The sequence below is a fragment of the Canis lupus genome, chromosome 17 (assembly GCF_003254725.2).
Source record: "Canis lupus dingo isolate Sandy chromosome 17, ASM325472v2, whole genome shotgun sequence".
Taxonomy (NCBI): Eukaryota; Metazoa; Chordata; class Mammalia; order Carnivora; family Canidae; genus Canis; species Canis lupus.
In genome coordinates this window covers 50,775,536-50,788,324 of record NC_064259.1, presented here as the reverse complement: position 1 = coordinate 50,788,324, position 12,789 = coordinate 50,775,536, and the positions used below count along the sequence as shown (strand labels likewise).

The 12,789-nt window shown below is 49.5% G+C and overlaps 1 long non-coding RNA gene across 1 annotated transcript; it reads left to right on the top strand.

The window, feature by feature from the left end:
* Positions 1–748: 748 nt before the first annotated feature.
* On the top strand, positions 749–11,779 carry LOC112664199 (uncharacterized). The gene is made up of 4 exons (XR_003139571.3): positions 749–5,024; positions 5,845–5,982; positions 9,706–9,829; positions 10,468–11,779. It is a non-coding gene; the product is annotated as an uncharacterized LOC112664199 (long non-coding RNA).
* Positions 11,780–12,789: the final 1,010 nt, after the last annotated feature.

Here is a 12,789-nt window from a genome sequence, read left to right as displayed (position 1 = left end):
TAGGCAGCTGGACTCCAAAGACAGCTCTCTGCCCACCCTTCATAATCAACACTAATGCCCAGGAGCCCGAGAAGGAAGCTGTGCCTGGATGGACTTCTGGCAATGATGCTCCACCCCCACCCCCAAGTGTCTCTCATGCTGGGACCACTTATGGAGTAGGACGGTCATGAGTCCCTCTAAGATGGGATGAGGGTAAGCCAGGGGCCATGGAGCAATTCTCCACTCCACACCGCAGCCACAAACTCACGAACCACAGGTACACTAGTGCTCACGCACTAGCCCGTGAGCCTCTGTCTCTCTGAGATTTGTAGGTCTTCTTACTCGCCTGCGAACCCAAATGACTCAGAGCTCTGGGGTTTCCAAATCCCACTCCCTGTAGCTCAAATGGCATAGCTGAGTAACCAGAAGGGTTGCAAGGGTCAGAGCCACTGATTTCCCAACCCTTGGGCCACTCTTGAGGGCGGTGGAGACCCCGGTCACAACGGTCATCTATCTTCAGAGCCCCAGACCTGAACAAGCCACCACTCCCATTGTGGACCCCCAAGCAAGAGCCTCAGGTCTATACCTCTCGCCCTGTACCCATCCCTCCTTGGTCTCCATCTTGGCAAGCTGGCCTGCCCCCACCCGTTAGAATTCTGGGAAAGGCAAAGAGGAATGGAACAATGGCCTAAAATTAGAAAGTACAACAGAAGCGTGGAACTCTGAGTCATGCATTGTTCTTTTTCTGCTGTTCCGAGTGCTGCTGGTAACCACAGCCTTCTGGCCCTGACAGAGTGCTGACAACAGGATTATGGCAAGCCAAGCCTCAGGGAAGAGGGGCTGCAGGGGGAGGGCAGGGGGATGGCCCCATGGAGTTTTGGCTACTGGATGTCAGAAGCCAGTCAGAGGACAGAAGGCCAATGTTCCTCTCGTGTCAGCCCCAGGGCACACAGAGGCGGCAAGGCATATGCCAGGCTACCTTCCACCTGCCTGGGCTCAAGCCCGTTGGCCTAGCCTCCCTTCAGCACCTCTGTGCAGTGTGTGACATGGATGTGCAATTTTACCTGTTCACACGAAATAATGGTTGACTTGGAGGATGGGTGGGCCATGATGGTGATACCTCAGGAATCACCGTGTAGCTGGTTCCCCTGCTGAGACCACACATTTGTCACCTTCTCAGAAAAAAATCAATTCATAGGTGCGTTTTCCAGTTTGCACTCTCAGGATAGAGACTGTGTCCTTTACCCCTTAGGTTGGGGATATCATAAGACTGCAGGACCCCTAGCAGGGAGCCTTGCCCCAAAGACCTCTTGTCCATCTTTTTGCCTCCCTTTAATGAAGGAAACCGGGTTTTGAGGCCCTCTCTTGCGGGTGGCCCCACGCAGTTACGGATGAAGCGTGTGTGCCCGGCTGCAGGCAGGCGCACTCCGTGGTGGGCCAGACCTCACGTGGAACACAGTTTTCCTAGAGCTCTACTCACCTGGGCTTTGTGGGAGGGGTGAAGAAGAGAGAAACAGTACCCTACCGCCTTTCTATCACCCCCAAAGTCCCACAAGGCCCCTTGAAAGTCAGCCAAAGCTAAAACTACCACCAGGGCAGCTGGCTGAGGAACCAACTCCCCGTTCCCAAAAGCTCTGAGTCTAAGGGGCCTGGGGACCCGTCAGCCTTCCTACCCAGTCTCCAGAAAGACTCCGATGCCGGTGGTGGGAGAAACACTTTGAGAAATAGGAGCCGAGACTTGGATACCATCGGCGATTCCAGAGCAGTGAATGCCCAGGCCCGCTGCCCCTGCGGGTGCCAGGGGAACCTGACGGTCAGACGGATCGTGTGGGCCGAGCTTGGGAGCTCCCAGAGCACCGGGAAGCAGGAATCGGAAGTTAAAATTAGCAAGATTGTGAAGAGCTTTGAATGCCGGGCAGGAGCCTGACTCCCACCTCTTAGAAATGGGAACAGGGTGGGGACAGGCACACGGCTGTGTGGAGATGGCCTGGAGGGGAGGCAGGGAGAAGGGATCGCAGCTTTCCTGGGTGCTTCTCGGTGCCCCGCTGAGAAGGGCCGGACATGTGGCCCTGCGGAGTGGCCCAGGCTGTGGGGGTGCCAGGCGGGCCTCGGAGCCTCGCGGTGGAGCGGGCTGGTAGGGGCTGGAGGCGGGCCAGGTGCCTGTGGCCGCCGGCAGGGAACAGAGTGGAGGGAGAGGAAAGGTGAGCCGAGGCCAACCGGCGACATCAGGATCCCCAGTGGAGCCGGGAACACGCAGTATCGTTGTCCTCGCATCATGACCTCTGCCCCACACGGTGAGGTCTCGGGAGCGCGGGGCGTGGGAGCCCTTGGCCTTACTGCTAAGCTGCACACGTGTCCCAGGTCTGGGGGGAACGTGGCTCCTAACCTCAGCTCCCCCGAGGGGCGCGGGCCATAGCGTCTCCTCCGAGGGCGGTTGGCACCGCAAGAGAAGCCACTGGAAGCTGGAAGAATTTCCCACAGCTGGAGAGTCCCCAGCACGTGGCTGGGCTTGGGGAGGGGAGGCTGCAGCCACCGCCGGCATCGGGCCCGGAGGAAAGTCAGGTCTGGGCCCCCGGGAGATGCCTTAGCCAGGATAGTCAGAAACGCAGAGCTTTGGTTCCAGTTCAGACCGACTGAAGACGCGTCTTTGTTTACAAAGAGCGTTTGTGTTTGTTTCCATTTGGGCTTCGGCGGAGGAGGGTAGTGAATTCCAGGGTCTGCTTCACGGATCAGCTCCCCTCGAACACACGCACACCCTGCCCTCCAGTTGTGCCGCCTTCTGTGTGTCGGCTGCCGGCAGCCCGGGAAGGAGGGTGCCCCCAGCAGGCGGCAGCGGGAGTGGGGGGCTGCCCCCCACGGGAGCACCGGGGGTGAGATGCTGCAGCCCACGGTTATGGAGACGTCCAGGACGCCAGGCGCGTGGATCATCTCGTTTGCAGTTTTACAGCAACCTTAGATACAATAATTAGCCCATTTTACAAATGCAAATGGCAGTTCAGAGAGGTAAACACACACACACACACACACACACACACACACACACACACAGGCAGAGCAGGATTTGAACCCAGCTACCCCAGGGCCTACCCTGAACCATCATTGGTGGTCATCCTGCCGCGGTACTGCCACCAGGGGCCTTGCCCCTCCCCTGAAAGAGGATGTGGACTGAGAGGCAGGAGAGGCCTGCAGCCCCGGAGCTGGGTGACCTGTCATGCCCCTCCCAGGAGACAGCTTGTCAGGGCTGCTTCCATGAGGCGCCTGAGGCTGGAGCAGCAAGGACTCTGGGGAGGCGTCATCTTCTCGCATCCCCCAAATCTGGCCAGCTGCAGATGCAGGGAGCTCAGCCAGCCTCAGGCTGTGGAGGCAGAAGGCAGGATGTCAGGCCCCGCAGCCTGGAAGGACACCTCACCTGCCTGCAATCCTCTCTTGATAATTCTTCATGAGATCTCTGCCCTGAAGCTCCAGCAAATCCCTGGGGTGCTGCCCAGCCACTGTCCCCTAAGCCTCCCTCCCACCCAGAGTGTGCCTCTGAAAGGAGGGTCTAGTCTTAGGGGAAGAAGCCATCTTCACAGACACAAACACACCTTCCAGAAATGCCAAGGTCAGAGCAAGGGATCACAAAAACTGATGACGTGAAGCAGTCAAGGCGAGTCCTGGGAAGTGAGGCTCCTGGGCAAGCTCTAAGCTATGGGAACCCATCAGCTCCTCACCAACCTGGGAAAGCTGCCTGGAGGAAGCCAGCTTTTGAGTGCTGCTGGGTATCCCCAGAAGCTCCAAACTGCATTCCCAGAGGCCTCTAGCTCCCAACAGCACCATGGGCTCGCTGGCTCCCTCACGCCCCTGCACACCCCATGAGGCCACATACCTACCATGATGCCAGACGAGGGGGCAGGAGGAAGAGATAAAGAGAAGCTTTGCAAAGGAGGAGTGGGAATACAGGCCACCTGGGGAACAGCCACCTCCAAACCTTCAATTCTGTGGTCCCTGACCACAGCCTTGCCCCCACCCAGCTCCTTCCCCAGAAGCTGACCTTGCCTAATGCAAAGAGAATCAGGACATAGCCCCCACCCCCCTATACAGGCTTCCTGTCTTGCCTCCTGAGGTGGGCAGCGTGCAGAGCCCCCGCAGCTTCACCACGCTCAGGGATTTGTGCTGTATCCCTTCTCCTCCCTCAGTGCTCCCAGCCAGCACGGCATCGAGGCAGAGTACACCACCCCCCCCCATGCGTCTCTAATCCACCTCCTCTCCCCAGCTCAGGGCCTGATCCTCTCTTTCCTAGACCACAGCAGTATCTTTCTCCACCACGAAGGATGCCCCTGGCTGCCAGATACAAGATGGCCAGCCAATAGAGACTCAATCAAGTAATGTGGAATCTTGGCTCTTTTTCACCTGTTGTGTGGATTTGGGCATTCTCTGTGCCCAAGTCACTTTGATTCTCCGTGCATCCATTTCCTCCTTGTAAGACAATAACCTACAGGTGTTACATGTATAGTAATACACGTATGAGTTCTTTAATTTTCTTATGAAATTCTTATGAGAAATTAAACACCATACAGTGACATTCTTGGCACAGCCCTCAGTGTTGGCCACCACTACTCTGCAGTGGGCAGCCAGGAGGCAAATCGCCCCAGCTCCAGCCAAGTCAGCCACTCAGTGATGTCAGACTCGGGTCAGCCTGCCTTGATTCTTGGGGCTCTCCCCTGAAGTGTCTAAGACAATGGTCATGGATGCCGACAGCACATTATCACAAGGCAAAGTCTAAAGGCAAATACCACTTACCTCAATTTTCTCTTTTTATCTGGAAGAAGCTTTTACCTGAAAAACCCTTCCTCAGGGGGATTCCCTTGAGTTCCATCATCTAATTAGGGTCACATGCCCATATCTAGGCTGGGAAAGTGGGTGTCCAATATTTTTAGCCCTTTACCCAGAGGATGGTTCTACCAGCAAGGAGAAGGAAGGCTGCCATTCTGCTTACCTGCCCTTTGATCTTTTTCCTCTCCAGCCCACTCGCCATCCTGCCTCCAGAGTGATCGACGTCATGTCAGGTATGGTTGTGTTGTCCCTGCTTAAAAAGTTTTAATAATTGACCTCAAGATAAAGGCCATTGTCCTTGGTGTGGCATATATGTCTCCTACTGTATGATCACAGCTTTTCTTCCCACCTCAGCCAGTTCAAACTTCTCACCATTCTCTCACACTGGGATGCCCCTCCCACACCACCCTCCCTCCTAAATCTGCTTCACAAAACTAAACTCCTGCTCATTCCTCTGGATGTAAGCTTCTCTGCAAAATTTTTTTGGCCTCCTTGCTCCCCCGTGAGGCCACATACCTGCCATGATGGCAGACGAGAGATGTTCATTCAGTGTTTGATAAGGAAAGGAAGGAAAGGAAGAAGGGAGGAGGGGAGGAAAAGAGGAAGGGAGGACTAGGATGATGCCCTGTGTACCACTAGGCACTTCCTAGTGACCCTTCCATGAGTACCCACTACTAGAGTAACCCTCTGAAGCCTCCCGGGCATGACATTTTGTCCCAGGCCATTGGTACAGGTTGAACCAGAGACCATACTCTTATTATTATAAGAGTCAAACATTTGGGTTTTTCTCTTTAGGGCAACTCCCTCACCCTACTATTTTCCTGTAGTCAGTGAGACATGCCAAGTATTTTTTAAGAGCTATAGTGCTGCAATCTGGTTGGAGGGAGCAATTTCCATTTGTTTTTTGAGTGTCATCACATTGGATTTGGCTCATCTCTCCAGCCTGACTCTAGGTCTCTTTGACCTTTGACTCTGACATCCATTCTTTATCCCTCTCAATCCTGGTTACACCCTCATGTGATAAACCTGTCATCTATGTCTTCATCTCTTTAGCTACTAAATCACTAAACAGGACAGAACATTCTGCTGAACCCTCCCTCCGTCTGACCTCAATCTTTTTCAAAATCGACACCCTTTGGGTGTGGTCATTCACCCCTGGAGAGACTGAATGGGGACAAGGCCTGGCTCAAGGTAACCTCAGAAGATGGGAAAGTGAGAAAAACCTGCCTTAGTCAAGCCTGAGGGAGGGGGAACAGGAGGGGGAACCAGACTGATACCCAGGAGGCTCAACATGGCTGCAGAGTTGCATCTTCCGCATCTCTGAGGCAAGCATCCCTCCTGCCCCTTCCTCTTCCTGCGTTTCTCCTTTGTACTGCCTGACTTCTATGAGTTACCTCACTTTTGAAATTCCCAAGAGAAAATCTGATGGGGCCAGCTAGTCACTGTCCAATATGCAACACTCCTGTGGGCAAAATCTTACCTCAAGTGTAGCTCATGGGCAGCTCATATCCCCTGTGTCCAGCCAATAGATGGCCTCTGTGGACTCAAGTCTTGATTCCTGGACCAACCCTTTGTGACCAGAGAGGAGCAGGGTTCCAGACCATAACACCCAACATTCACTAGCAAGTTGCTGTTCAACTCAGAGATCCCCTGACTAGCCCTCTGGCCCCAACCTGTGAGAACAGGGGCCACAGCTCATAGGCTGTATGAGAGCTGGAATCTGGGGACTAGATGCAACCCTGGAGCAGCCACTTGCTAGGGAGAAACCAGTTGTCATCAGGGGCAGGAAGCCCGGTCGAGCCAGTCAAGAGAGCAGACAGGTAGCAGAGACTGCCCAGGCGAGCCAGCCTTGGAGAAGCCTAGGTGAGTGGCCAGAGAGGACCAAGCTCATGTCTGTAGCAGCCCTGGTGGGCCAGATTGCACAACACGGGGCTCACGGAGGAAGGGGATGCAGCTGGCTGGTTAGGACAAGACACGGAGCCAACACTTGGATGGAATGGAATTCCTAAAATGGCTCTAGGGCAAAAGAGACCTTATGTGAGACTGGGTTCAAGGCCAGCCCTTATCTCTAGATCTGGGGCTTTAGGTGACAGCAAGCCCCAAAACAAGAGGTAACTGTGCTGCCTTATCCAATTCTAGACCAACTGGACTCCTTACATTTCCTAAAACCCTTGCTGGGATCTACTCCTTGATCAACCTTCCGGGTAGCTAAACATCCACCTGGTCTTAGTTGTAAGGAGAGGAAAGAAACAGGGTCAGACAAGGGCCAGGGTCTCCAGCTGGCCTCACTAGGGTGACTTGAAAGACTTTGGGTGAAACAGACAGTCCCCCACCAATACGTCTCACTTCATAATCAATCAAAAATGAGCATGAAGGGTGCCTGGGAGGCTCCGTTGGTTAAGGATTTCTCTTGGTTTCAGCTCAGGTCATGATCTCAGGGCTCAGGGTTGTGAGACTGAGCCCCTCATCAGGCTCATGCTGGGCATGGAGCCTACGTAAGGCTTTCTCTCTCCCTCTCCCTCTGCTCCTCCCCACCTTCTCCCTCTCCAAAAAAAAAGGGGGGGGCGGAATTTCACTAGTCTTTCTAGCAAAGTCAGGGCAGTGCCCAGTAGTGACCACTTTCTACAGATTTGCAAAGTTATGTTTTTACCCATCCAATCAAGGAGCCTACTTAGGCAGGATACTTCTACCATAATCCATCTTCTTTCCAGTTTTTAAATTCTCAATGACATTTGCCCCAGTTTCCTGATACTCTCCCAGCTTCCATGATGACCCAGAATTGTGCAATGCACATGTCTCCAGGCCTGCCGGTCATGACCACAACTTACCAACAAGATATCAGCACATCATTGATTACCCTAGGGCAGTTGTTGGGTATTGTCTGAGTAATCAAGTTCAAAAGGGCAGTGGTGGAATTAAACATCTGCTTTGGTTCTGGATCATTCACCAAAGGGAAGTGAAGATTCAGCCTGGGGCAACAGGAGGTGGCCTGCTTGCACTAGGGGGTGGTTAGCACAGATCAAGTCCAAACTCCTCAGCCTCATATGAGGAAATGACTCTTCTATAGGCCAAGGATTTCCAAAGTATTACTACTGCACGTTTTGAAACATGAACATAAAACCAGTGATGAGATTCCCAAAAATGATCTCACGTGAAGGATGAGAGGGAGGTCCTGGGCTCAGAGAAGAGAGAGGCTACTGGCTTCAGCCAGAAGGGCTTGCTCATCATTTAACCTTAGGCATCGCTTCCTCTAAATGTGTGGGAAATCAGAGGCCTCCCTGGGCTTGAAGCTGAAGACTCCAAGATCCTTGGAGGACTGTGAACTTGGACCAGGGCATCTCATTGTCTCCCGGAGCCTCAGATTCTCCCCTGCACAAACTCTCCCACAGCATGAAAGTTCTGACCCTCTTTTTTTTTTTTTTTTTTGGATGAGATTTTTCTTAACAGAAAACTCATTTTTAAAAGATTTTATTTATTTATTAGTTAGAGAGAAAGCACAAGCAGTGGAAGAGGTAGAGAGGGAGAGAAAGGGAGAAGTAGATGCTCTGCTGAGCAGGGAGCCCAACACAGGACTCGATCCCAGGACCCTGAGATCATGACCTGAGCCAAAGGCAGATGCTCAACCGACTGAGCCATCTGGGCGCCCCAAGTTCTGACCATCTTAATAAACAAAATAATTTCACCAACAGAGAAACAGTGAGATGGATTAGAAAATGATTTAATATATACGAAATTTATATGCACTTAATACATCCATAAATTATATTTAACATAAAACATCATTTTATTCTGTTGTTAAAATTAAAGCTGGAGTTTTAAGTAACATGTGCTACTTTTACAGAAGAAAACGCCAGATTACTAAACAAAAGCTAAAGACATTGATTTAAGAGCCCTGAGTGTCTACCAGTTTACATTAATGCTCAATTTCTTTTCCTTCAGTGGAAGTCCGGCATTAATGTAATTGTCTAACTCTTGATTGCTTGGTTTGTAGATGTAATACAAGTAGCTTTCACATTTGCCAGGACCCTCTCTCTGTCCTGTCTTCCCTCCCACCTGCCACCAACTGATCCTGCTCCCTTTCAGGCCTCGCTTATCACCCAGAGGGTCTGGAGGGTCTGGATTCTCCTCCCAGAGAGCCTCTAGGATCTGAACTCACTGCTTACCTCACCCTACCTCCCGTCATCTCTGTGCTTGGCAATCTGACCTCCGCAGCCGTCAGGGCAGGAAATGTTCCCCAAGGTCACAGCGGCCTCAGGTGCTTCCAGGACTATCTTATTTGATTTTACTGTCCTGTCCCATGCTGGGCAGCTCCCTGCTTCCCCAAGGTGCTTCCTCTGGAGTATCTTATTAGTCCTCCATTATCTCTCATCCTAGACTTTCCTTAGATGTTGGCATTCCCCAACTTTCTCTCCTGAGTGCCCTTTCTTTTTCCTTTCAGGGCAGACCCTTCCACTGATTCAATGCCATTGATTAGATGACGACCCTCTCAAGGTCCAGATTAAAACCCCATCTATTGTCTCCTGCCCACGCCACCACCCCACTCCTTTCCCCTGAGGTTCATCTCTTTGGGTCATTCTACCACCCAATCAGTAGTCTGGGTTAGAAATGTGGGGAATATTCCCACTCCGTTCTTTCCCTTACCTTCCTCATTCAACCCACCTCCAAATTTTCTCACCACCTCCCCCTTAGGAGCTCTCAAACCCATGTCCTTTTCTCCAGCCCCTTTTTAGTTCCAGGGATCATCTGGTCTCACCCATGCCCCAGTTGTAGTCTCCTAACTGGTCTTTCTACTGGTTGTCCCACCCCTGTCACTCCATATCCCCCATCTCCACCCTTATTCCAACCCACCATCCACATAGGAGTGATTTTTATAAAATGCAAATCTGATGATAGCAGTCTCCTTTTGGATCAAAGGATCCTCATCAGCTTTGGGAGAAGATGGCCATCCACAGCCCAGCCTGCAGCCCTCGTGTCTATGAAGCTAACTGCTCACCTCTCCAGATGGACCTGCCTAGTCCATCCTCCCTAACTCAGGCAGGTAATGGTAACCAAGCCTCCAGGTCTTATTCTAAAATCCAACAACTCTGTAACTTGGGCTGACCAAAGAAGGCCTCACTAACCTCTGGGAACAAAGGAGGTCACCCTACTGAAAATAACCCTGGCTTTCCTGTCCTGTGTCTAACAAGAATTTGGCATCTTACCATCTCTACTCCAAAAATTTCTGGGAGACCCCAGGAGTGTCTCACTTATGTTCACATACAAGCCCAGTTGCCACCTAGTGGTCTGCTGGGCTCTTGTGGAGGGTGGCATGTTGCCTTCTCAGCATGCAATTCACCCATCCTGCATGTGTACCAGCCAAGCAGTTTGAATCTTACTGACTCATCTCAGTTGTAAGGGAGGATCCTGATTGGTTCAAGCCAGGATTTCTCAACCTCAGCACTGTGGGACATTTGGGGCTGGCTAATTCTCTTTTGGGAGCGGGGAATGAGGCTGCCCTATGTGTTGCAGGATATTTAGCAGCATCTCTGGTCTTTATTCACTAGATGCTAGTCACACACACTCATCCATTGTGACAACATATCTTTAGGCATTGCCAAATGTCTCCTGGGAGGCAAAATTGCCCCTGGTTGAGAACTACTGGTTTAAACTAATTACACATGTCATTCCCTTCCGCAGTTACTGGTTTGGATATCTGACATCAATTGGTCCAATGAGAATGAAGTTCAAGAACTGTGTTCAGTGTTCAGTGCTTCGGTTTTCGCATCTGACTGATGTAGCCTAGGATTGGAGGTGGCCATCTTGCAAACACAAGGGGAGCCAGCTGTAGGATGAAGCCAATCTCATGGTAATAAAACAGAGATGAAAAGAAATCAAGTCCTAAGTGACATCCTTGGATCTCTAGATTAAACTGCCTGAAGCTCACTGCATTGCTGGACATTTCCAGATACGAAGCCTATAAATTCCCTTTATTGTTCATATTATTTATAACCCTGTTACTTGCAACTGAAACTGTCACTGCTACATCTGGCTCAGGCCAGATCCATAGCCTAACACAGAACCCTGTACCATCACTTGCTGTTTCTACTAGTGCCATTTCACACTGGGCTCTGATCTCCAGCCTGAGCATGGCTCCTGGAGACAGTACTTCTCAGTGGGCTCCGAACCCTCAAGATGGGAAACCATCAGCAAGTCCAGAGCAAAGAAATAGATTCTCTCTCTTCCCTTTTGTGTTACATTCTGGGAGAAGATCTCAAAGCTCATTGCTCTATCCACAAAATGGTTCAGCGTTAATGAAGTGGATATTTTGCTTTAATTAGCACTGCAGCTCTCTCCCAAGGGCAAGATGTGAGTTCATGGGACATGGCCAAGGACATATTTAAGTGGTAGATAGCACCCCATATTATTAGACTCTCTTAGCCTCTCCAAGGCCAACCAGGAGCTTTCTAATCTTAGAACACATTCCTTCCCAGAAGGTCTCTGAGTCTCTTACTGAAACACACTTTGTTTTTTTAGACCAATATTGATGTATCAATTAGTTTGTGCCAGTTTAGCCTGCAGTAACAAACAATCCCCAAATCTCAGTGGCTTGCAGTAACAGGAATTTTCACATTTTCAATATTATATTTGTAAAATAGGCATAATGGTTCTATATGTAAGTTTATTCAAGATTCATAACCCTCCCTTTCATATAATGGTTGCTGTATCCCACAGTTCTTTGTTTAAATTAATCTCTTGATCATTTGGCTTCCCTGACCAGGTAGTTTTTCAAGAAATGCTTAAGAGTGCCAGTGTCTCAGCATATTTTCATCTTTGTGAATGACTGCTGCCTTTAGACTTGAGTAACAATTTGCCTGAGCGAGAGCCTGTTATGTCATTCGTCTCTAAACTCTGTAGACAATACTCCACTAACTTTTGCTACTGAATGTTACTGGGGATAAATAAACCTCGGACCAACTGACACAGTTTTCTCCCTTGTGAGTGACTTGCTTTTTCTGCCCCTGTGCCTCTATGATTCTTTCTTTAGCTTTAATACCTAATTACTTCACTGAGACATGTTCTTTCGAGAACATGATGTGTCTTTCAAACTGTACATTCAGATCTCCCTCTATTGGACAGTTTTCTTTTCTTTTTGATTTTTTCTTCTCCATTTATTCTACTTACACTGAAACAACAGTTGCATATACTCTGAGGGCTTTTGTCTATCTTGAACACTATCTGTTTTTTCTATCTGTTCTCCAATTCATTTTATGAGATTTTTCTCATACTTATCTACTATGCATCTTACTCTGCCTTAAAAAAAATCTGTTTTACTGATTAACAATAAGGTTTTTGTCTTTCTAACACATTTATTGTCATCCTACATTTCTGGTTTTTTTTTTTTAATCTTTATCAGCTCACTATTGATCTCTCTCCGTTGTCTTAATGTTGCTTTTTAATCTCTTCTCTCTTCTCTGAGCTTTTCCATTTCCACTCAAAGAATTCATGTTCTTATTAATTTCTTTGTCATCATTTGGGGTATCAACAGGGTATTTTCCAAAGTGTTCCTCTGTTTCCTGAAGTAATTCTTTTTCTGGAATACATTCTTCATCAGCTCCTTACTTGTTTTATGTCTTCTCTTCTTTCTCTGTTGTAATGGAGTTTTGATGATTCCATTCTGTGTTTACTCATCTTTGGGGGAGTTTTTTCTAAGCCAGTATTTTTCTTGAGAATTATGTGGGGTAACTATGGATGAGTATACCAGAACAGCTGGCAGCCTGAATTTTGGCATGACTTCCTTACCAAGAGCACCATGTTGTTTTCCCAGGGTCACAATATTCCTGTCTCCTGTGACCTTCAGATTCCTTCATTCCACCTTGAGATGTGCAGGAAATCTTCTGGCAGTTCCCTTTTCTTTGAATGTCCTTCCTACTGTTTTTCTAAAATAATTTTCAAAATCCATTGTACTTAAGTAATATGTGCTCAGTGTAGAAAATTAAAAAATTCATACAGGACAAAAAG